At 39.1% G+C, this 25,475-nt stretch overlaps 1 pseudogene; it reads right to left on the bottom strand.

The window, feature by feature from the left end:
* Window positions 1-23,134: 23,134 nt before the first annotated feature.
* Window positions 23,135-24,907, bottom strand: LOC136154380 (DDB1- and CUL4-associated factor 8 pseudogene; annotated as a pseudogene).
* Between the last annotated feature and the right edge of the window lie 568 nt (window positions 24,908-25,475).

Genomic DNA, 25,475 nt, shown 5'->3' with positions numbered 1-25,475 from the left:
ATCAAGAGGCTCTTTAGTTGTTCTTTGTTTTCTGCCATAAGGGTAGTGTCATCTGCATATCTGAGGTTATTGATATTTTTCCCGGTAATCTTGATTCCAGCTTGTGCTTCATCCAGTCTAGCATTTCACATGATGTACTCTGCATAGAAGTTAAATAAGCAGGGTGATAATATACAGCTTTGACATACTCCTTTCAAAATTTGGAACCAGTCTGTTGTTCCATGTCCAGTTCTAACGTTGCTTCTTGACCTGCATACAGATTTCTCAGGTGGCAGATCAGGTGGTCTGGTATTCCCATCTCTTGAAGACTTTTCCACTGTTTGTTGTGATCCACACAGTCAAAGGCTTTGGCATAGTCAATAAAGCAGAAGTAGATATTTTTCTGGAACTCGTTTGCTTTTTTGATGATCCAGTGGGTGTTGAAAATTTGATCTTTGGTTCCTCTGCTTTTTCTAAAACCAGCTTGAACATCTTGAAGTTCACAGTTTATGAATTGTTGAAGCCTGGCTTGGAGAATTTTGAGCATTACTTTGCTAGTGTGTGAGATGAGTGCAATTGTGCGGTATTTGAGCATTCTTTGGCATTGCCTTTCTTTGGGATTGGAATGAAAACTGACCTTTTCCAGTCCTGTGGCCACTACTGAGTTTTCCAAATTTGCTAGCATAATGATTGGAGCACTTTCACAGCATCATCTTTTAGGATTTGAAATAGCTCAATTGGAATTCCATCACCTCCACTAACTTTGTTCGTAGTGATGCTTCCTAAGATCCATTTGACTTCACATTCCAGGATGTCTAACTCTAGGTGAGTGGTCACACCATTGTGATTATCTGGGTCATGAAAATCTTCTTTGTACAGTTCTTCTGTGTATTCTTGCTACCTCTTCTTAACATTTTCTGCTTCTGTTAGGTCCATTCCATTTCTGTCCTTTGTTCAGCCCATCTTTTCATGAAATGTTCCCTTGGTATCTTTTTCTTGAAGAGATCTCTAGTTTTTCCCATTCTATTGTTTTCCTCTATTTCTTTGCACTGATCACTGAGGAAGGCTTTCTTATCTCTCATTGGTCTTTGGAACTCTGCATTCAAATGGGTATAGCTTTCCTTTTCTCCTTTGCTTTTTGCTTTTCTTCTTTTCACAGTTATTTGTAAGGCCTCCTCAGAAAACCATTTTGCTTTTCTGCATTTCTTTTTCTTGGGGACTGTCTTGACCCCTGTCTCCTGTACAATGTCACGAACCTCCATCCATAGTTCATCAGGCACTCTGTCTATCCCTTAAATATATTTCTCACTTCCACTGTATAAGCATAAGGGACTTGATTTAGGTCATACCTGAATGGTCTAGTGGTTTTCCCTTCTTTCTTCAATTTAAGTCTGAATTTGGCAATAAGGAGTTCATGATCTGAGCCACAGTCAGCTCCCGGTCTTGTTTTCGCTGAGTGTATAGAGCTTCTCCATATTTGACTGCAAAGAATATAATCAGTCTGATTTCAGTGTTGACCATCTGGTGATATCCATGTGCAGAGTCATCTCTTGCGTTGTTGGAAGAGGGTGTTTGCTATAACCAGTGTATTCTCTTGGCAAAACTCTATTAGCCTTTGCCCTGCTCCATTCGTTCTTCACATATTTGCTATTGTTATTATAATCCCTCTTTTTGTTACCCATTCATTTTCTCATGCCTTCCTGGTATGCTGGTGAAATTTCAGAAAACAAATCAAACAAATTGGAACCAAAACAAAACAAACACCTGTAACCAGACTTTAGAAAATTTTACTGACATTCAAAAATTATTGTAATTCAAAAAGGCTCTAAGCAAAAGACTACCTTTTGTTTTGTTTTAAAAGCTTAATTTTGTGTAAATCTGATCAGAACAAAAGTGAAAGAATATAGATTTGGCTAAACTATAAAAATGCTAAAATGTTTGGTTTCCTTTTCCATTCATCATCTAAAAGTATATTATGTCATGATGTACCTTGATTCAATGCCCTTGAATCTTGTCCAGCTCTTTTACATAATCTAAATTTAATTTACCAGAGATTATTTTACTAAAAGCATAACTACAACTGATAAATGATTCTACTTTGTGTTTTTAATGGTTCTTGAACCACAGTGTGAATTATTTCACCACAAATGTGAAATAATTTCTTATTTTATCTCATAATACGTCAAACTAACATAGATGATTTATTTAGAGAGCTTTACTCAAAAAAAAAAAAAAAGCTTCCTAAAAAAGATATTCTGTTATTTTCATCTGACACAATGGAAAAGGAACATCTGTCACATCAACTGGTCTTTTAAACTCTATATTTTATGCATCCCCATGGAGTCTTCATTCTGAAGACTGAATGTCTGAAGTGTCTGAAGTTTCCTGAAATTTAATATGTATATTGAAATATAATTTACTAAATCTTAGTAAAATTAGGTACCGTTGTAACTACTTTAGTTGTGTTTTGTAATACATGCTTCTGGTTAACTCTAATTATAAAAGTAATGTGAAAGCATGGTAATATTTTTGAACACTGAAGGCACTATTTGGAAAAAATAACCCCAAGCTGAAAATCACCCGACACAGGTAGCAGCTTATTGTTAGTAAATTTGCTTCTAAATTATTGATGTATCCATCAGTCTATCTCCCTATTTATTCATATAGCTATCTCATGATTTTGCGTTCCTAACACACTTATAGACATTTTTTCTCACTTTTCTATAATTCAACATAATTCCATGAATATCTCTGTGACATTCTTTATTTTTAGAAAACTTCCTTGTAAGGATTTCATGATCATGATCCATCTAGATTTTACTGGGACTCCACCCTTGTGTGCCTCTCCATATTTCTTTGACCATCTCCTTCTTTCACTCTCCTGGCTGGTGGCCAAGCCACTCCAGATCATTCATGTGCTTTTTGAACGTGGATGAAATAATTCATTGTAAAGAGCAGAATCCAGCTTCAGGGGTGCTCACCAGATTGGAGGGGGATTATCCACCCTGAGGTGGACTTCAGTCAATAAGAAATAAGAAACAGAAGACAGGAGGATAGATAAGTATCCCACCTTTCTTTCTTCTGTGAACCACTCCCAGGACCACTCCCCTTTCAGAAGGGTCTTACATGCTAAGTAAGCTTGCCTCCAGAAGATATCTTCTGTCTCTGTGGCTTATTTGAAGCAGTAGCAAACACAGCAATGCATTGTTTGATATTGCTTTGGATTTCAGCTCACTTCCTTTTTTCCTTCACCCACACTACACTGGGCTGACACTTCCTGAGTGAAATTTAAGCAACTTAATCCTTGCTTCAGTTTTCACTCTCTTAAGAAAATAGATTTTCCTTAGTTTATTAAAACATTTTTATTTCTTAGAGATAAGCGATTTCCACTATCTTGCTATTATAAATAGTATAATGGTCATTTTGTGCATGTCTTTGACTTCATTTCTAAGTATTTCACAGGATTGATGAGACATGCTTTAATAAAGCTCTTAAAAATTCATTTAAAATAGATTTTCAGAAAGGATATGCTTGTGTGTGTGTGTGCATGCTCAGTTGTGGCCGACTCTTTGTGACCCCACGGACTGTAGCCCACCAGTCTCCTCTGTCCATGGAATTTTCCAGGCAAGATTACTGAAGCGGGTTACAGTTTCCTATTGAAGGGGATCTTCCTGATCCAGGTATCAAACCCGTGTCTCTTGAGTCTCTGCATTGGCAGGTGGATTCTTTACCACTACACCACTTGGCAAGTCCTATGCTTATATATACCCCTACAAAAAAGTGAAAAGAAAACTTTTCAATCCAATGATCCTAAATGGAATTTTTAAAAAAATGTGAGGATTACTGAGATTGAATTTTTTTTCATATATTTACTGCTCATCCATATTCTTTTATAAACTGTCAGTTCATGTCCCAATTATTTATATGAAACCAAGTTTCTGCTGTTTTGTAAGTATTCTTTAATAAAGATAGCATCCTTTAGTCATTTTGATAAAATATATTTTATGTGTCTATATTTGCTATTTTACTTATTTTTTTAATACGTTAACAATATTTACCATTCTGTTACCTACCATTGTGATTTTCATACGTAGAAAATCTTTCCCCATACTTAAAAAAATAAATATTCAAATTTGTTTCATGAAAAAACATGAAACTCTATATTTATTACTTTTCTAAGTATTCTGGAAACTTTCACTTAATAACACTGCCTTTCCCTGATACTCTCATTATCAAGAAAATACATGTACATACCAAATAAAATATTACAGAAGAATTTAAAAAGTAAAACTCATTTGTTTCTCATACCAAAGACACATATAAGCACACACATGTGTACTCACAATTTAGAATCATCCACAGTTAATGATTTTTTAGTTTAGCTTTTACAGTAATTACCATTATAACTTCAAAAATTATTTTATTTATCAAATGTAAAATGTATACAGTTTTTATTACCTCTTCTCTAGGAAAGCAGAGGATGTACTGTATTTATGTTACCTCCTACTTGTATTCACAGTATTCCTTTTAGTTATTCTGATAGTTTTTTTTTAAATGATGCAATTGAATTTGCATGTTTTAATATCATACTTCTAAGAAATAAATCTGTTATTAAAAGAGAAAATTAGAATTACATGCTTCCTTCTTTGCACTTTCTTTTCCATATATCCTAATTTTTGTCCATTATATATTTTTGATGTGACATTTATAGCATTTATACTCATTTCTCTATAATCTTAAAGATTTTCTCTGTTGTTGTTCAGTCACTCAGTCATGTCCAACTCTGCAACTCCAAGGACTGCAGCATGCCAGGCTTCCCTGTCCTTCACCATCTCTTGGAGTTTGGTCAAAGTCATGTCCATTGAGTCAGTGATGCCATCCAACCATCTCATCCTGTTGTCCCCTTCTCCTCCTGCCTTCAATTTTTCCCAGCATCGGGCCTTTTCTAATGAGTCAGCTCTTTGCATCAGGCAGCCAAAGCATTGGAGCTTCAGATTCAGCATCAGTTCTTCCCATGAATATTCAGGGTTGATTTCCTTTAGGATTGACAGGTTTGATCTCCTTGCAGTCCAAGAGACTTTCAAGGGTTTTCTCCAACATCACAGTTCAAAGGCATCAATTCTTTGACACTCAGCCTTCTTTATGGTCCAACTCTCACATTCGTACATGATTACTGGAAAAACCATAGCTTTGACTAGACGGACCTTTGTCAGCAAAGTAGTATCTCTGCTTTTTAATACGTTCTATATGACATTAAAGCATGAAAAGCAAGAAACAGCACTTTCCATTAAACTACCCAAATGTTTATCATAGAATTAAATAATATAACTGACTACCCCTTGAGTCATTATTGTTTCCTGCTGAAAGGAAAAAAAATATGTTATATATGAACATATAATGGATTTTCATTTATTACTAATTTTCTCGACTTTTCTAGATTGTACTCTGATGTTAGTGTGTCTTACATGTTGCCATCTTTATTGAATATCTTACTTGTTTTGTTGAAATGTCTTTAGGGCAATTTTCATAGGCATTAGATTTATCTGTTTTAAAGTGTCTGAAAATATATTTGACATGCATGGGTGATTAATGATATGATTGGGTACAGAATTCTAATTTCAAAATATTTATTTTTCATAAAAATTTATATATATATATAGAGAGAGAGAGAACAGCTTATACTTTTGACAAGAATATTCCTTCCCTACAGTTCTCCTTTCTTTGTAAATAAAATCTCTTTTCGTCTTTGAAATCTGTAGAATTTTTAATGTTGATGATGAAATTTGCTAAATGTAGTCTTATTATCCTCCTGGGCAGTGAATGGACTATTTAAATCTGAAAATTTATATCTTTTTCATAGTCCAAGGGCTTTTTTGTCAGTTGATTAGTTACTCTTTTTTCTCGGGTTACCTGAATCTGTGCACCATGTCTCACATTTTTCTTTGATAATTCTTTATGAGAGAATTTCTAGATCTGCAATTCAAACAAATTTATGTTTGATAAATAATTATTTAATAATTTTAAATTAATGGTCATAATTTAATGTCCATTTGTAATTTAGTCAGTCCACTGAATTTTAAATCTCTAAGAATGTGGTCTATATCTCAGATCTCTTTTGTTTCCATGGCCAATTATTCTTGTTTTATGGAAGCAATATTCATCTCAGTTGTCTCTCAGGATATGAATTAGGTTTAATTTATTTTCTCTTCTTTGAATTATTTCTTTCTCTGATTAGTTTTGGTCAGTTATTACACTATTCTGTTTGTTCTTCTTTGTCCATCTCCTTCACATTTCATGTTTTCCTCAAATATATTATCATGTGTGTTGATTTATTATTATTTATAAATGAAATGTAGTATTAGTTGGCATTGGTACACAGCATGCTGGATTCCACAATGGTAGTGGTTGTGTTTCTCCAATAAGACCTTCCCATAATTCAGTATTCCCTACTTTCTTCAATTTAAGTCTGAACTCCTTACTGTCACATTCAGACTTAAATTGAAGAAAGTAAGGAATACCACTAGACCATTCAGTTCAGTTCAGTCGCTCAGTCGTGTCCGACTCTTTGTGAACCCATGTACTGCAGCACGCCAGGCCTCCCTGTCCATCACCAACTCCCGGAGTCCACCCAAACCCATGTCCACTGTGTTGGTGATACCATCCAACCATCTCATCTCATAGATAATGCTCAACTAGATATTATAACCTTTTAGTCTTTTATTTTACCATTCCAAGATTTAATACCAGAACATAAGACATTGATGTAGGCAAATTTAGCAATAACATGTTTACAATTTACACAGAATTTGAATTTTCAGTTTACTATTCATTTTTGAGAAAAGAAAACATGATTTATCATATTTTTTCTTGTCATATATTTTACTACCAAGAATATGAAACCATGTAAAAAAGTAGGTAACTTTTATTTATGCAATAAATAAAATTATAAATTTGTAATCTGATATATCATACAATTATAAATTTATCAGTGATTAAGTGTAGTGATAATTTCAGAAATTAATGTTTGGTCATTCCTTTTAATTTAAATACAGAGAAGAAGGTAAAATAAGATTGAAGTTAAGTGATAGAAGTAAAACAGTAGTTCCATAGACTGGTGTGGCACTCATATCTTCAATATAATCTGACTGGACAACTGAGAAAAAGATTAGGTACCATCAAATAAAACTGATAACAACTGTAGAGGGAAAGACAGAACCAATAGTACATTTTGCTTTAATAGCAACAGGAAGTCCTTACACAGATTTCTAAGTTTTAAGGTAAAATGAAATACATGTAGACAAAAATAATACAGGAAGACCCCCCAAAGACCTCAAGTAAAGTAAATCAATGAATAGTGTTTATATTCCTAAAATTAAGAATAATAACCATATCATTGGGAAAAGCAAATGTTAGATTTGTCAAATTATAACACAAACTTGAAAAATCACACTTGACAGCTTGGTATACCAGCATGGAAAAACACACACATACACATTTAGAGAAAGTTTCATTCTTTCATTTTATGTTTAGAGTGTTGAGTATTATTAAATGTTCACTATCACAGTACTACTTCTCTGTAAGAAATAGTACAAGATATTAATTATTGCCTTAGTGTTGGTATTTATATTTTTTTCATATTTTGTTATACTAGAATAAACTTCTTTGAACCTAGATCTCACCTAGATCTTTCTTCATATCTCAGATCATTTCCTTAGGACATAGTCCAAGAGGTTAACTGATATACTTAATATAGATGATATAAAAGTGATTTCCAGTGGCCAGTTAGAGGAGTAAGTTGTGACATATTTATCGTTTTTTGAACAACACAACTTAATCGTGCAAAAAATGTTTATCTGATATTCTGATTGTCTCTCTGGTTGAGTCATTTAACTTGGAAAACCTCTGCATTGTTGAATTTGCAGTTTCCATTTGAAATGTCTTCACAAACGCTTATCTATGACACCAGCGGTGACTACACTGACTTGAAAGTTTCTTCTTTAAAAAAAAAAATTTTGAAAGGGTTTTTAATTACATTTTTTATAGAATGTGTCTGTCACCTGTCAGGCAATGTGATTAAAAGCAGGAAAAATTGCTTATTTGCTTGATAGAGAGCACAGCATATTCCAAGCTAAAAACATGTTTGTGACCAAATTCATGTGCTATAAACTGCTAGCCTTAAGAATAAAATTATAAACTCTATTTTTATTTTATCCTATTTTGATTAAATTTAGAATGCAAATGAGACCTGGTTATACTTCAATATGTATGCCTTGAAATTAAGCTGTCAGTCCTAAAAGTAGTGATACTGCACTGTTTACAAAAAAACTTGATACTCTGGTTAAAAGAAACAAAGCTAAACAATAAAAACAGAAAGAAAAACTCTCAAAGGCCGTCAAGTTGTTGAGAATAAAATCCCAAGCTCTTACCCAGCCTATAATACTGCCCCTGGTTGCATGAGCTCTCCCCGTAGTTTCCCACTTAACAATAATAGTGGGAAAGGATTATGCCTATCCTTTTTGAGTCATGACCATCACATACCGTAGGTTTATAAATTTTCTTTGTGGAAAAATCATAATAGGAAAAACGTCATGAACGTGTTTTTCATAAGTTAAAAAAATATAGAAATTGAGAAAATCGTTTGTATATCTTAGTCTGTTTTGATGAAACTTTGGTGGAATTTCAGTTTCTTGAAGAGTACTTGGAGGAGGGCAGTGACAAGAAAAATGTAGAATTTCACAATTTAAAGTGATAGTGTTGCTAATTATGAAATTTCTAAAACTCCCCAAAGAGATAAAAATATGAATGGTTACTCCATGAAAAAGAAGTCTTCAGCTTGTCATGCTAATTTTTCTATTTAATAGAGGAAAATATTTGCAATTATGGTATAGCAAACTAGAGAACTGTTAAAATACCAGTCTAGAGGTTACTGGTAAAATGCTATGTATAAGAAAACAATGTACAAAACTACCCCCCAGAATCTACAATTCTGCTGGAAAACATGTGGAGTACTCACGATGAAACAGAGTCTGTAAAGGAATACTGAAAGATATAAGGCAAACTAGATCACATGTACAAGCATACTTCATTTTCTTGTCTTTGGGGATATTGTGATTTTTACAAATTGATGTTTTGTAGCAACCTGGTGTTCAGCCTCTATAGGTGCCATTTTTCCATTTGCTCATTTCATGTTTCTGAGTAATACTTTGGTATTTTTCAGTGTTTTCAAACCTTGTCATTACTATTATTATATTTGTTAAGGTGGTCTGTGATCAGTGATCTTTGGTGTTACTATTGTAGTTGTATTGGGGTGCCACAAATTGCACCCATATAAGATGGCAAACTTTATAAATGTGCGTGTTCTGACTTCTCTACCTACCAGTCCCAAGTCTCTCTCCCTCTTCTCATGCGTCCCTATTCCCTAAGACACAACATTAATGAAATTAGGCCAATTAATAATCCTACCATGACCTCTAAATGTTCAAATGAAGAGTCGCACGTCTCTGACTTAAAATGAAAAGCTAGAACTGATTGAGTTTAGTGAGAAAGGCAGGTCAAAAGCTGAGGTAGGCTGAAAGCTAGACTTCTTGCACCAAATAGTTAGCTGAGGAAAGTTTCCTGAAGTAAATTAAAAGCACTGCCCTACTCCAGTGAACAGAGGAATGATAAGGGAGCGAAACATCCTACTAATGGAGAAAGTTTGAGTGGTCTGGATAGAAGAGAAAACGAGCCACAACATTCCCTTAAGGCAAAGCCTAAATCCAGGGCAGAGCCCTAACTCTCTTCAACTCTATAAAGCCTGAGAGAGGTGAGGAAGTTTCAGAAGAAAAGTTTAGAACTAGCAGAAATTGGTTCATGAGGCTTAAGGAAAGTCGTCTCCACTCACAGACTTAGAAAACGAACTTATGGTTGCCAGGGTAGTGGGGAAGGATGGGGTCGGGGGGAAGGGACAGTTAGGGAGTTTGGAATGGACAGGTGCACGCCGCTATATTTGAAACGAATGGCCAACGAGGGCCTACTGTATAGCACAGGGAAGTCTGCTCAGTGTGGCAGCCTGGGTGGGGGCGGGGAGAATGGATACGTGTATATGTATGGCTGAGCCCCTTTGCTGTCCACCTGGAAATATCACAATATTGTTAATTGGCCATACTGCAATAGAAAATAAAAAGTTCAAACGTTCTATATATATATATGTGGGCTGCGCGGGGCGAGCGGAACTGCTCTCCAGCGCCTGCCGAGGCGGGGCCATCCTGCCCCTCCCCCTCCCGCCGCCGCCGCCCCCCCCCCCCGCGCCCCCACCCCCACCCCGAGACCTGGGCCGCATCCCTGAACGACAGCTGGAGGCCTTCCTGGAGGCGGCAGCGGCGGCCACCAAGGACTAGGCGTTCCCGCCCGAGCCCCGAGCCCAGCGCGCACTCCGCCGCCCACGTTCTCCGCCTGCCTAGCCGGTCTTCTTTGCCAGCGCGTCCCCAGCTTTCCGCAGGCGCCTTCGACTTCTCCGTGACTTTCAGGATTTGGGCCGCCATGCGTGGGCCGGCTTGGGGGTGGAGAGTGGACCGACACCATCGCCAGGCCGCAGCCCGCTGGACTTGCAGGCGAGCCCGGGCCTCGTGCTGCATGCCGGGGCGGCCACCAGCCAGCGCGGGGAGTCCTTCCTCTACCGCTCGGACAGCTACTATGACATGCCACCCAAGACCATGTCCCGCAACTCATCGGTCACCGGCGAGGCGTGAGTACCCGCCATCCCCCGCCTGAAGGGCTCTTCCAGACCTCCTGGCCCCAGCAAGGCGGGGCGGGGGCTGCCCAACCCCCACCCCACCCCATGGTCCTCAGCAAAAACTGAACAGCACCCTTATTCCCTATCGAGGACTCAACCCCTTTACAGCATACCCACCCAGTGAGGTATGAGTGCCCACCCCGTCTCTGCCCCGCCACCCGGCCACTCTGAGCCCAGGCCCAGCCCCACCCTTGTCCCTACGGTGCCCACCCACCCAACCTGCCCATGCCCGCTCCTACCCCTTGGTTTCAGGGACCTGGCCCCCCTTATCCCATCTCTCCAGCAAGAAGGGAACCCCACTTGAGCCCCTCCTGGCCACCACTTCCAGAGGGCCCACCTCGGCTGACCCTCTTCTTCCTCCCCATGTCTAGGCTTCCCTAAACCAGCCCCCCTTATCATGACCACCTATAGAGGTGTGTGGAGAAGGAAATGGCAACCCACTCCAGTATTCTTGCCTGGGAAATCCCATGGACAGAGGAGCCCAGTGGGCTACAGTCCATGGGGTCGCAAAGAGTCGGACACAACTGAGCAACTAAACAACAAACAGACAAAAACATATAATTTTTAAAAATTAAAAAAAAAGTCATCTCCATAACATAAAAGTGCAGGTAAAGCAGCAAGAATAAATGTAGAAACTGCAGCAAGTTATTCAGAAATTCCAGCTAAGATAAGTACTGAAGGTGGTTGTACTAAACAGCAGATTTTCAGTATAAATGAACAGTTTTGTATTGGAAGAAAATGCCATCTGGCATTTTCATAACTAGAGAGAAGTCGGTGACTGGCTTCAAAGCTTGTAAGGCCAGGCTGTCTCTCTTATGAGGGGCTAATACACCTGGTCACCCAAGAGCTCTGATGAAGATGTACAGTGAGGTTAATGTCATGCCTGTTAATACAACACCCATTCTGCAGTCAGTGTGATATGGTAGCACACAGACAGTCTGAGCATCTCATTAATAAGTGATTGGAATATGAGCATTTAACAAAATGACTATTTACAAAAAGCTCATATGTGATTCCTGCACTAAAAGAATGATACTTTATTGTCTTTGCTCTTGTATAGCAATTGCCCTAAAGTGCCTTCTGATTTCAGTGGACAATTTCAGTCTTTTTTCAGGAGGGTGGACAAGAAGTCTTTCTTTTTTTCTTCATTCATTCATTTGAACTTTATTGAGGACTAATTGAAAATATAATTATATATATTTTAAATGTACATATATACATTATATATATTCCTCCCCTACCCAGAGAGCAGATAGAGTGAGTTTGCAAAAAAAAACTCAAAACTTTAACACTTTCCTTCATGGCATGCAAGATTATGTTCCCATTTAGCTGGTGATTTGATGAGAGTCTTTGACCCTAACCTACTTTAGTGCTCCTGCAAAGCAGAACATTTATCCCAAGGCCAGGCAAAAAAACTCACTTTTTACTCTCAAATTGTGTGCTGGGGTTGGGGGTGAGAAAGAGAGATTGTTGAAGTAGGGGAACTCCTTGAGCACCTCCTAACAGTTGACTGTGTGATTCACCCTGCTCTCAACCTGTGCTCTTTCTTCTGTGAATACACTGGGTTACAAAACCAGCCCTATGGTGAGCATGTGGGGTATGCACTCCACTGGGGAAGAAGATGAGCAGCCATCAGAAAATTCTCACCTGCATCTTAGTGAAGGTGATTCTCCAAAAGTTCCAAAAGCCCCTGTTAGAATATCTGGGGGACACAGAATATACAGAGTGATAATTTGATATGCATATATATTGTGAAATGATTACCAGGATCAAGATAGTTTATATATATATATAGTTTATATATATATATATATATCAAGATAGTTTATATATATATATAGTTTATATATATATATATATATCAAGATAGTTTATATATATATATATATATATATATATATATATATATCTCATCTCAAATAGCTCTTTTTTGTATGTGTGGTGAGAATGCTTATAATATAATCTTAGCAACTTTCAAGTACTCAATATCATTAAATGTAGTTAATACCATATTATTAATATAGTCACCATGCTATACTTTAAATCCTCTGAACTTATAATTGAAAGTTTGTACCATGTGACCTACATCTCCCCAGTTACCCCCTCCTAGCCCCTGGCAACCACCAGTATAGACAACAGAATATTATTCAGCCATGAAAAAGATGGAAATTCTGTCATTTGTGACAACATGGATGAACCTCCAGGGCATTGTGCTAAGTGAAATAAGCATGACAGAAAAGGACAAATACTGTTGCTACCACTTGTATGTGGAATCTAAAAATTTTTAAATCTAGTTTCATAGAGACAATTTCAGCCTTTAATGAGCCCATTAGACCTCACTCTGTACTTTAAAACACATCTTTACTCACGTAAAAATTGAGGCAACTGTTTTGATAATATTTATTTCTTTATACACCATCCCAAACTGTGTTGGAATGGTTCTTTTCTCATATTAGGGCATCTAATACTCATTACAGAGGTTTCTCAGGTAATAAAAGAGTATAAGAGCATGACTTTGCACCGTGGTACTCTGCAGGAGACTCCGTCCTTGATCATTCTAGGAAGGGCCTCCATTTGTATAGCACTGAAATTGTAAGCACTCTATGTACATGTGTACGTACAATCAACAGAAAGTTTTACAAGTATTTTGATATGAAGTGCAGATTTAAGATTTGATCTTAAATGAGTTTGACTTGGAACTGCGCAGAAATCATGGATGCCATGATCATGACTAGTTATCTAAATCAGACAGAGGTACCTCTTTTGTCTCCAGTGGAGTGAGGTTTTGCTGCACATTGGTTTTTATCCATTTTCATACTTCATTTGAATTTCAAGTAAAGTATCAATCACTCCAGTGTTGGCCAAGGCAAATCTCTTGAGTTACTGTTTTATTCTAAAAACTGTAAACTCCTTGCAAAACTTCTATTTCCCTAGAATTTTTTTTCCCCTACTTTCTGAGAAAATTAAGCCCAATTGTCTTCTCTCTTCTCAAAACTGCAAAATTCCCTCCTCCAGGGGTCTAAACTGATGGCCTCACTTTATATTTTACAGGACAAAAAGTTGAAACCATCACATCAAACTCCCCACACCACCCATTTTTACACCACCAAAACTGTCAGTTTGCTTGACTGAATTCATACTATCTTTGATCCTCAGAAAGGGCATTCCTCCACTGGTTTCGAGCTCACGTCTCCTCAAGGGCTTGAATCATAGAGATTTCCACCACAATTTATGACATCATTTCTTTCTCACATAAAGACATTTGCTGTCAGTATAAATTTTTCTAATATTCTTAACTTTAAAAATAAAGTATAATAACGATTCCTTAATTGTACATTTCTTCATCTATCACTCCATTTCTTTAACTCTTCATAGCAAAACTGGAAAGACTTGCCTACACTCACTGTTTTACTTGTTTTCCTCCTATACACTCCTCAAGCAGTGCAAATATGACTTACACCCTCCCTCTGTTCTAAAGATGTCAATAAAATTTTACTTACTGCAGGGATAAGTTTCCTGTTAAAAGATCAGTGGCTTAAAGAAAGCAGCTATGCATGAATACTTTGTACAGTTCCTAAATACTAAGCACTTTACAATTTAGTTTGGTAAAATGTCTCCCAGTAAGAAGTTTATTTCTTTTAAAAATTTACTAGATGTTTTCCTTTAAAATTTCATCTTTATTTCAATTTACACTTTTTATTGCACTTTTATTAGAAGCAGCTTACCAGAAGCACAGCACTGAACAAAACAGTCAAAGAAATGATGAAAGAAAGAACATTTTCTAAAGGTCACAAATAATGAAAGTTACTCAGCATGAATCACAAAATAAGTAGAGACTCAAAAAACCAAGGGTACTGGATTATTTCTACTGATACAATTAACATTACCAGAATTATTATGGCTACTAAAGTTAGAGATTTTATCCTTGACTTTTGGAAATAATATTTTTTTTTAAATAATTTTGGATTTATAGAAAAGTTTCAAAGACAATACAGAGGGTTTCCACCTACCCCTCACTGTTTCCCATGATGTTAACATCTTATATTACCTTGACATTATTTGTTAAAACTAGGAAACCAGCATTGATTCTTTACTATTAACTAACCTGACTCAGATGGTAAAGAATCCACCGCAATGCAGGAGATCCAGGTTCGATCCCTGGGTCAGGAAGATCCCCTGGAGAAGGGAATGGCTACCCACTCCTGGACTCTTGCCTGGAGAATCCCATGGACAGAGGAGCCTGGTGGGCTACAGTCCGTGGGGTCACAACAAGTTGGACATGACTGAGCAACTAATACGTCAACAACCTGTAGACTTTATTCAGATTTCACCACTTTGTCCACTAATGTCCTTTTTCTGTTCCAGAATCTTATCCAGGAGACCAAATTGCACTTAATCACTGTATTTCCTTAGGCATCTCTGGTCTGTGACAGTTTCTCAACCTTTCCTTATTTCCTTGAAAGCTTGTAGAGTACTAGCTAGGTGTTTTGTGGAGTGCTCCTCAATTTGGGGATGTCTAATATCTCCCTCTTGGCTATACAGAGGTTATGGGTTTTTCTTGTAGCATACTGGAGGCACATGCTATCAATGTGGCTTTATCATTGATGATATGAACTACCAACCCTTGATTAAGTGGTATAGGATTTCTTTACTATAAAGTTACTATTTTACCTCTTTTCATATTCTGTGTTTTGAACACAAGACACTAAATTCATCCATATTCACAGCGGGAAGGTAATCAAGCTCCATCTCTTAATGAAAAAGAGCATTTATTTATGCTATTTGGAATTATTCTGTAGGGAGATATATCTCTTACCCCAAGTTTATTTGTTATTTATATCAGGATGGACTCGATCTTTATGTAAGACTTTAGGCTGTAATATCATACCACATTATTTGGGGGTGCTTTTGGAGGAGTCAAGTTGTTCCAGCTTTGGCCATTGGGCACTCTGAGTTGTTTCACACGGCACTTTGATATACCCTAATCCCTTTTCTTTGTTATCTGCAATAAATTATAAGATGCTACAGGTTTATCTTGTATATACCCTGCCTTGAAGGGGCCAACCAGAATACAGTTTTTATCAGACATTTCTCCAAGGTTCCCTGGTTCCTTTTATTGGAGAACGGTATTAGAATTCTGGGTGCTGGTGGTGCTCGTTACCCCTGGGTTGTCACTGTTGCCAGGGCCTCTCAGTGGAGAGGGCTATGAAATATATGTGGGTATGCTGACGCGTGTGGGCCTCCCAAGTGGCTCAGTGGTAAAAAATCTGCCTGCGTGTGTCCGATCCCTGGGCTGGGAAGATCCCCTGGAGAAGGAAATGGCAACCCACTTCAGTGTTCTTGCCTGGAGAATCCTATGGACAGAGGGGCCTGGCAGGCCACAGTTCATAGGGTTGCGAAGAGTTGCACATGACTGAGACTAAACAACAACAATACTGACACATGTATACACACTTGTCTATAATTAGGTCTGCATTTATCCACCTCTGTATACTTTATGCTAACCAAACAGGGATTCATTGTGGTATCTCCAACTCTAATTCAGTACCACAGAGTCTGTCTAATCTTTCCACCTTGAATAGCTATAATGTCCTCCTCTAACAATAAGAAACCTGGTTTTCACCATCTTTCATCCATTTACTTATTTATTCATCCTGAGACATATATATAAAAAGCAGTTGGAGAATTAGTAGTTAACCTGAACCCTTGTAAGAAAGAAATTTACCAGCTACAATATTTAGATACACTTCTTTTGTCTTTAGCCTTACAGTTGATCTTCAGAACACTGACAAAGTTATTTAGCCAACTTCTTTTCCTCTCACTTGCTTCAGTGAGGTTATGTCACACATTTGTAATAGTTTCATTTGTCATAGTGTGTATTCCATTTTGAGATCTCCTGACATCCTGGTTGAATTCCTTTTAGTTTGTGTATATTAAAGTTTACTCTTTTTACAATGCTGTGAGTTTTGACAAATGCATTGAATCATATATCCACCACTCCAGTAGCATTTAGAGTAGATCTATCACCCTAAAAGTCTACAGGGTTTTGTTTTTTTTTTTTTTTTTTTTGAGAGAGAGGAAACCACTATGAGAAAGCACACGGGAAAAAATCTTTCCCCTCAAATATTTGGCTCTATCTGATGATGTTAAGCTAAATTTTATTTCCATATTTCTAAAAACATTTTTAAAATTTTGCAGATACACTTACTAAGAATTCATAATTATAAGCGTTTAAACAATATTCATGAGTGTGACTATCAATTACCACTTACTAATCTCAAAGGATGAGCCTCCCAGGTGGTTCAGTGATAAAGAATCTGTCTGCCAATACAGGAGATGCAGAAGATGCGGATTTGATCCCTGGGTTAGGAACATCCCCTGGAGGAGGAACTGGCAACCATCTCCAGTATTCTTGCCAGGAAAATTTCGAGGACAGAGTGGCCTGGTGGGCTACAGTCCATGTGATTGTAAAGAGCTGGACACAACTGAGCTACTGAGCATGCATGCAATCTCAGAGGATAACATCTGAGGACCAAACCTTATCTTTTACTTAGAGAGCAACTCACTGTAGAAAAGAAAGGAGAGGCTACTCCATATGATCCAAGATCTTAATGGTTGTGTATCATTGACCTCAGTCCCTCAGAGTTTTGGTCATACGTGGCAGCTGAGAAAGATAGTCCCTAAAATATCTGAGTCATTATAGCTTTATAAAGAGTAACCAAAAGAACCACTCACTCAAAATCAAAGCTGTACTTTGAATTTGATTCTAGACAAGAGATCCATAAGAAACAGCCTCTTCAGCTAATATCACCCAGATCAATGGGTAGCTGAGGGTAGAAGTACTGTCCCTACTGCAGCATGTCCTGTTTTTATATTTTGTACTTATTTTTGGTTCGTTGTTATTTTGTCTGTTCTTCTCAGAGGCCTACGATTCAATTTCAGGGGCTTGAATTACTAAAATAACCACCATATAGCTGACAGAAGTCCAAGGTGAGATTACAGCCACCTAACTAGATGAAAGGTGACTCTTAAATGGCATGAAAGAATCTTGAGATGTGGATTCTCAATTTCCATCATCAGCTAAAGCAAGTTCAGTTCAGTTCAGTCACTCAGTTGTGTCTGACTCTTTATGACCCCATGAACTACAGCACATCAGGCTTACCTGTCCATCAGTAACACCCAGAGTTTACTCAAACTCATGTCCATTGAGTTGGTGATGCCATCCAACCATTTCATCCTCTGTTGTCCGCTTCTCCTCCTGCCTTGAATCTTTCCCAGCATCAGGGTCTTTTCCAGTCAGTCAGTTCTTCACATCACGTGGCCAAACTATTGGAGTTTCAGCTGCAGCACCAGTCCTTCCAATGAATACTCAGGGCTGATTTCCTTTAGGATGCACTGGTTGGATCTCCTTGCAGTCTGAGGGACTCTCAAGAGTCTCCTCCAACACCACAGTTCAAAAGGATCAATTCTTCAGCACTCAGCTTTCTTTCTTTCTTTTTTTTTTTTTTTCTCAGCTTTCTTTATGGTCCAACTCTTACATCCATACATGACTACTGGAACAACCATAGCTTTGACTAGACTGACCTTTGTTGGCAAAGTAACATCTCTGCTTTTTAATATGCTGTTTAGATTGGTCATAGCTTTTCATCCAAGGAGCAACCATCTTTTAATTTCATGGCTGCAGTCACCATCTGCAGTGATTTTGGAGCCCAAGAAAATAAAATCTGTCACTGTTTCCATTGTTTCCCCATTTCTTTGCCATGAAGTGATGGAACCCAATGCCATGATCTTAGTTTTCTGAATGTTGAGTTTTAAGCCAACTTTTTCACTCTCTTTCACTTTCATCAAGAGGCTCTCTAGTTATTCTTTGCTTTCTAGCATAAGGGTGGTATTGTCTGCATATCTGAGGTTATTGATATTTCTCAATCTTGAGAAATATTTCAGCAATCTTCAGCAAAATTCAGCAATATTTCAGCAATCTTGATTCCAGCTTGTGCTTCATCCAGCCTGGCATTTTGCATGATGTACTCTGCATATAAATTAAATAAACAGGGTGACAATATACAGCCTTGATGTACTCCTTTCCCTATTTGGAACCAGTTTGTTGTTCCCTGCCCAGTTCCAACTGTTGCTTCCTGACCTGCATATAGGTTTCTCAAGAGGCAGGTCAGGTGGTCTGGTATTCCCATCTTTTTCAGAATTTTCCACAGCTTTTTGTGATCCACACAGTCAAAGGCTTTGGCATAGTCAATAAAGCAGAAATAGATGTTTTTCTGGAACTCTCTTGTTTTTTCGATAATCCAACGGATGCTGGCAAGTTGATCTCTGGTCCCTCTGCCTTTTCTAAATCCAGCTTGACTATCCGGAAGTTCACAGTTCATGTACTGTTGAAGTCTGGCTTAGAGAATTTTGAGCATTACTTTGCTACTGTGTGAGTTGAGTAGAATTGTGCAGTAGTTTGAGCATTCTTTGGCGTTGCCTTTCTTTGGGATTGGAATGAAAAGTGACCTTTTCCAGTCCTGTGGCCACTGCTGAGTTTTCCAAACTTGCTGGCATATTGAGTGTAGCACTTTCACAGCATGATCTTTTAGGATTTGAAATAGCTCAGCTGGAATTCCATCAACTCCACTAGCTTTGTTCATAGTGATGCTTCATAAGGCACACTTGAACCAAGTTACCATGCACCAAAACAGTGATGCTATATATCATTATTTGTTCCAAAAATTTAGTTGTAAACTCTATGTGAGCCCCTGTGCTGCACCTTTTTAGCTCAATGACTTTGGAAAGTTAACTTCTCTGAACTTAAGTTTCCTGTTTTCCATTTTAATATGGTTTTTATGTAGAAAAACTGAGAAATTACTCTTTGATATACTTGATAGTGTTTATGTGTATTGTATTTCCGTAGATGGGTGCTTGAATAATGGGGTTAGAGATAAAGAGGCTACTGAAGCTAGGAAAGAAAAATTAACATTATACTTTGAGTAAAGCAGCAGGATAGGAAACTTCCCAGTCCCCTCCAATGAAAACATCCAATACCCCTAGTTCTCCCAAGAACACAGTTTGAGACTAGTGTGTTGTGAACTTGGTCTGTGATACATCCATCTTTGAAACCTCGTTGTCCAGTTAAGAAATAGACATAAAGTGCTCCACAGGCTTTGCAAACAAAATCTAAAAGTCTAGACCTCTCATTTTACTGTTGAAGAGACCGAAGTCAAGGTAAATTAAGATAGTGAACCTCGTAGCAGCTGATACAGGATGGCTAAGATCCAGTCTACTGTAAATTTATTGATTATTCTTTTTGTTCACAACATGGTAGAATGAGCACTGCTGAAGGTCGGTTTTGGATGAACAGAACTCACCAAAATTTTTTGGCCTGCCATTTAGCTATTAGGCTCCATTATATTTTTTTCCCCTCCCTATTCTTTTCCACACCTATCCTTTTAAGGAACGGCTGCCAGATGTCTTTTTAAAAGTATAGTTTAGCATCTGTCACAATTTAATGCAGTTAAATTCTGTGCATAGTTAGGAGACAATTATAATATTGCATAAAGGCCATGAGGGCCTACACAGAACCGTCCTGTAGAAATTCCATATTGGACTGAAAATAATCGATGCTGAAAAATTAAATTTAAAGGTGTAGTTTTGCCTGCTTATTTGATAGAATTGTTCGCTTTGTCCACCATCTCAAGGAAGACTAGAGCAATATTGTATTGCTGTCTTCTATATGCTAACAGGACCAACATTTGCATAAATTAAAATTGTAACAATTGCTTCCAAACAATTGCTTCCATTTTCTGGGAACTACACTGCGTGCGTGCGTGCGTGTGTGTGTGTGTGAAGTCGCTTCAGTCGTGTCTGACTCTTTGTGACCCCACGGACTGCACCCTACCAGGCTCCTCTGCCCATGGGATTCTCCAGGCAAGAATACTGGAGTGGGTTGCCACGTCCTTCTCTGGGGGATCTTCCTGACCTAGGGATTGAACCCCTCTAAATGTCGCCTGCATTGACAGGTGGGTTCTTTATCACTAGCGCCACCTGGGAAGCCCCAGTGGAACTACACTACCAGCTGGATTTTCACCTATAATCATAACTTTCTTTTTCAAATTAATTATTTGACTCCCTATCTTAATCAAGTCCAACCTTTCTCTTTTGAGGCCTTTTACTTCTCCAAATGGCAAATTACCCATGTCATCTGGGGACTTAACACAGTTCAAAGTAGTTGGAAGTGGTTGCATCAGTCAGAGTTCAAACCGAAAAACAGAAACGCTGTGATGATATGCATATTAACAGGTGACTTATATAGGGACCTGACAGTGTGTAATTGTAGGATCTATTTAAAGGATCTTCATAAGACTTTTTTATTGGTCTTTGCTTCAGGTGCTGGAGCCCAAAACCAGCAGCACCCAGGAAGGAGAGATGGATGTGAAGTGGGGAAAGCAAGGATGGACTGGAAGCCATGAGGAATAGCTGGACCCCACAGGGACAGACTGGAACTTGTGTTGATCTTTCACTGCCCCTAGACCTCCAACTCTGATGACATGAGTGCCCTGCAGAAGCGGGCACTCTCTTTTATGGAGCTGGTGAAGCTGAAAGACAGGAGGGGACACTGGTGCAGCTGTGGCCCGGGCTTGCTGCCTGACACTAAGATAAGCCAGCAGATCATGTGCCCTTGAGCCTACTTTCTGAGCATAAAACAAATACTTTACCTTTGGCTTCCAAATCTTTCTCCAAATGCCTCTTGTAGCACAAGCAATCTCAGAACCATGCAGAGGACTCTGAACAAAGTTTTAGCTCATAGTACAAATCCCGCACAGAGGTAAACCTACTTCTAAACAGCAGGTGAAAAAAGAACTGGGTAATTAATCTGCTCTTGCTGTTGTTCTCACCACCACTTGAGCGTCGCCAGAAGTTCCGTGTGTTTTTTCCAATGTTGTGTTGAATTTGTTGTTAGTATACATCCCACCCAACTGTGCAGGGCTGCCCCCAAACTTGGGATTCTAGTTCATAACTGTTCTTGGTCTTGTTTTAAACCATAGTGCTTGGTTCAAAGTCACTGGGTTCTTTGGGGACTTTTAAGGTCCTTTCCTGACAGCAGACCTTGGTACGGGCTGGCACTTGCTCACAGATCCCCAGGCAGTTGGGGGCCATCAACAGTATCCATTTTAAGTAGTATTATCAAAGTAAAATCATGGTCAGGCCATAGAATGTCTTATTATACCTTTCCTCCCCAGCAAATATCTGCAAAGAAGGGTGTGTTATACCTCACAGGGGTGTTAGGGGAAAGGCAAGTCTCTGCATTTACTTACACAAAAAACAGGTGTAAAACAAAACTAAATATTACTATTGAACAGTAACTGGAAATCCAGTACCCCAAACTGACATTAAATAAGGCTTAAAACAAGATGTTTTTAATTTCAACTTAACCTTTTATAAACAGTTGAAGAATGTGTGAAGTGATGCATGTGTGTCTAATGGGATATTTCTTCCAGTATTATCAAAGTTATCGATAAGTATAAAAACTCATTAGTGTTTAACATTAAGTTATTATTAAAATTAGATATATATTTTCAAATATTAGAAATTCTTATATTCCTGGCTGGTATCATAGGAGATGGTAGTCCCAAGAGGACTTTCTAGAAGGTAATCCTGTGGGAATTCTCAAGCCATGAAAATTTCAGAGAATTGAAAGTGCAGAGGATACAGTGCTATGTGATTAATTCTTGTCACCCTCTATGTACTCAAATTAACCACTATTAACTTATAAGTCCAGAAAATGTGGACAAACCAAGTTATTTTTTCTAGAATGAATTATCTTGTTAGGAATTTATCTACCCACCTCTCCCCTTTTCCTTTTCTGTGATAGAGAATGAGAGTCTGTGTATGTGAGTGTGTAAGCATGTGTGTATGATCAAGTGGCCATATTCAAGGAACAAGATCATGGTTTGTTTTATTTTATTTTAAAGAATAAACATATTTCTGAAATTTTCAGCTCATCTGAAGAAACTAATCTTTAAACTTCTAAAAGTGAAAAAATGGCCATTTTCAGAGTATCAGAAATGAGAAACTAGATTCAATAAGGCTATTAATCTTTTCACCAGAATTATGATATTTAGAAGTCAATCATAAGAGAACAAAGGAAAAGGGGCATAGCTAAACTCCTTATTTATTCCTATAGATATAAGGGGTATAGAGGGAGGAGTAAAGAAACCAAGTGAAGGAGGAAGAATGTGAAGAAGGAAAGGGGGAAGGCACAGGAGGGAGACGGAAGAGGCAATTTCTACTGTGGAAAGCAGATCAAAGACAAGAAGTTAATCTAGTAAACTAAATCTTAAAGTCCAGCCTTCTGAGGTGAAGCCCAGCTAGAGCTGGAGTGCAAGACTTTCAGGATGGCAGTCACTGCGCACCTTCTTGGTTCTCTTCCTCCTCCGACACATCTGAGGTACTGGAAGACTCATCCGAGTTGGTTTCCCCCATCTCGATTCCAGTAGCTCCCCAGTGCGGGTTCTGTCTTCTCTGTGTCAGCTGACTCATGAAGAACCAAAGCACGTCGCTTCCGAACAGATTGGCATGGTTCAGTCTGTCTTTATCTCGTTCCTGCTTGTTCCTCTTAATCACATTCTTTAAGCCAGCAAGGTCAGTGATAACTTTAGCCGTGGGTACCCAGATCTTAGCATCGTGGTCTAGGCCGCTGGTCGCCATCACAGGTAGGTAAGGATGGGGTTCAAGACAGTTAATAGTTCCTCCTTTATCCCCTTCCATGTACTGGACAATCTGGCAGGATGACTTCTCCCAGAAGAAGATGTGCCCGCAATCACTGCCACTCATGACGAACTCACTTCTGGGACCATAGAAATTGACACCTTTGACTGTGGCATTATTTCTGTGCCCCTTGTATCTTTTCACATATTGGGCTCCATCACCGTGAGAGGAATTGAAGAGGTAAATATCCTCATCATTGTAACTGACCAGGAGCTCTGTGCCATTGTGACTGTACGCAAGGCAGGTGATGTAAGCTTTAGCATCACAGTTGAGCAGGTGATGAGGACAGAATTTCTTGAGTACTCCATTATTATCACTCTTATTAATCTTCCTCTGGTCATAAATTCTTACAAACTGATCTCGTCCCCCCACTGCAAAATGGTAATTATTGGCAGGATTCACATAGATCGAAAACAGCCCCACTCTCTTCTTCTTCTCTCTGGTTACCACCACTTTTGAAGCCGGCCGGCCTTGTCTGAGATCAATGGCAAAGACAACTGCATCTTCACCTGAAGTGAGGAACTTAAAAGGGGAGTCAGGATCCAGGCCCAACTTGTGGGAGGCTCCCCTGTGCTGGGCCACACATCTAGTTATCTCGCGGTGCGGGAGAGCAGACAGCTCGGCTATGCGGATCTGCCCATCGCGGCCACACATGGCCAGGATGGTATCACCACAGTGAGGAAGGAACTTGGCCTGAAAAACATTATTTCTGTGACCACTCTCAAACTCCTGTACTGGCTGCTGATGAACCCAGTCCCACAATATCACTTTCAGGTCATCACTGCTAGTGGCCAGCCTGGTGCCACGCTGGTTAAAGTGCACAGTGTTGACACAACCATTGTGGCCTGCAAGCTGATACTGCAGGTGGAAACGCTGCACAAAGACTCTTGCCCCACAGGCCTCGTACACAAAGCGGGCACTTGAACCCAGCTGTCGCTCTCTAAGAGCATTCAGGACTTTCCAGCGTGGGTTGGGGAGGGCGGATGTCTCGGAAGCTACCCATTCCTCCAGGGCCCGATCCTCGGCATATAAACACTGGGCTTGGGCTTGGTGAGCCTCACGGCACTGTACCTGAGGCCACTTTTCTTGTGCCAATGCTGCCTCCACCTCTCCTTCCTCTCCCGGCTCTTCTAACTGGTACTGGAACTGGTTTCTATCACCCGTTAAGAAATGTCCGGCATCTCCCATGCTTTCCAAATCAATGTTTTTATTGGTACGTGCTGTGTCGGCACTTTGATTTGCTCTACTGGGCTGGCCAGGGCTGCCACCATCGCCGGCACCGCCACCATTTCTGGTCACTTCCACATCGGTGCCACCTGCCTCCACTCCGGAACGCTCCTCCGAGTTTCTCTCTATCTCAGCTTGGCTGTCTTTGATGCTCACATAGTCAGACATCTCTTAAGGATGTGTGCTCTAGTCCGTCTGGGGGGAAAAAAAAAGTCTTTGAAGCCTGCAGAAGACAGTAGGCCGGCAGTGAAAAAGTTACAACTGGCGGCACGTTGGCAAACCGCAAAAGGCAAATGGGTGGGGCAAGCACCGCCTAAGGCGTTACAAGTACGGGAGCTGGTAAGGTTCAAAAGACTTCATCTCATTTAGCGTCTTGCAGCATTTCGAGACTGCTTAGATTTTTCTAGAACCTAAGCCACACCCCAGTAAGACATCTTATATTGTCCACTGCTGCGCCTGCCATTCTACTGGAGTTCGATACAGACCGTGCTTTGAAAAGTCGTCTGCAAAGGTACTCCTCTTTAGGCAAAACGGCTATGGTAAGACTTTCAGTGCTTTTCTTAAAGATAATGTACAGTATGAAATGAACAAATACGCAAGTGCAAGGAAAGATTGCTGCGGTCCCGAGTTAGTGAGTTTTGGACATGCAAGAAATATTTCAGTAAATCAAAGAGCTTGAGGGAAACCTTGAGAGTCCTAATTGGTGGAAATGCATGTGTGTGCTGTCGCTTTAGTC

The sequence above is a fragment of the Muntiacus reevesi genome, chromosome X (assembly GCF_963930625.1).
Source record: "Muntiacus reevesi chromosome X, mMunRee1.1, whole genome shotgun sequence".
Classification (NCBI taxonomy): domain Eukaryota; kingdom Metazoa; phylum Chordata; class Mammalia; order Artiodactyla; family Cervidae; genus Muntiacus; species Muntiacus reevesi.
Note: the sequence above shows the minus strand (reverse complement) of the source record. Positions and strands in the feature narration are given on the sequence as shown.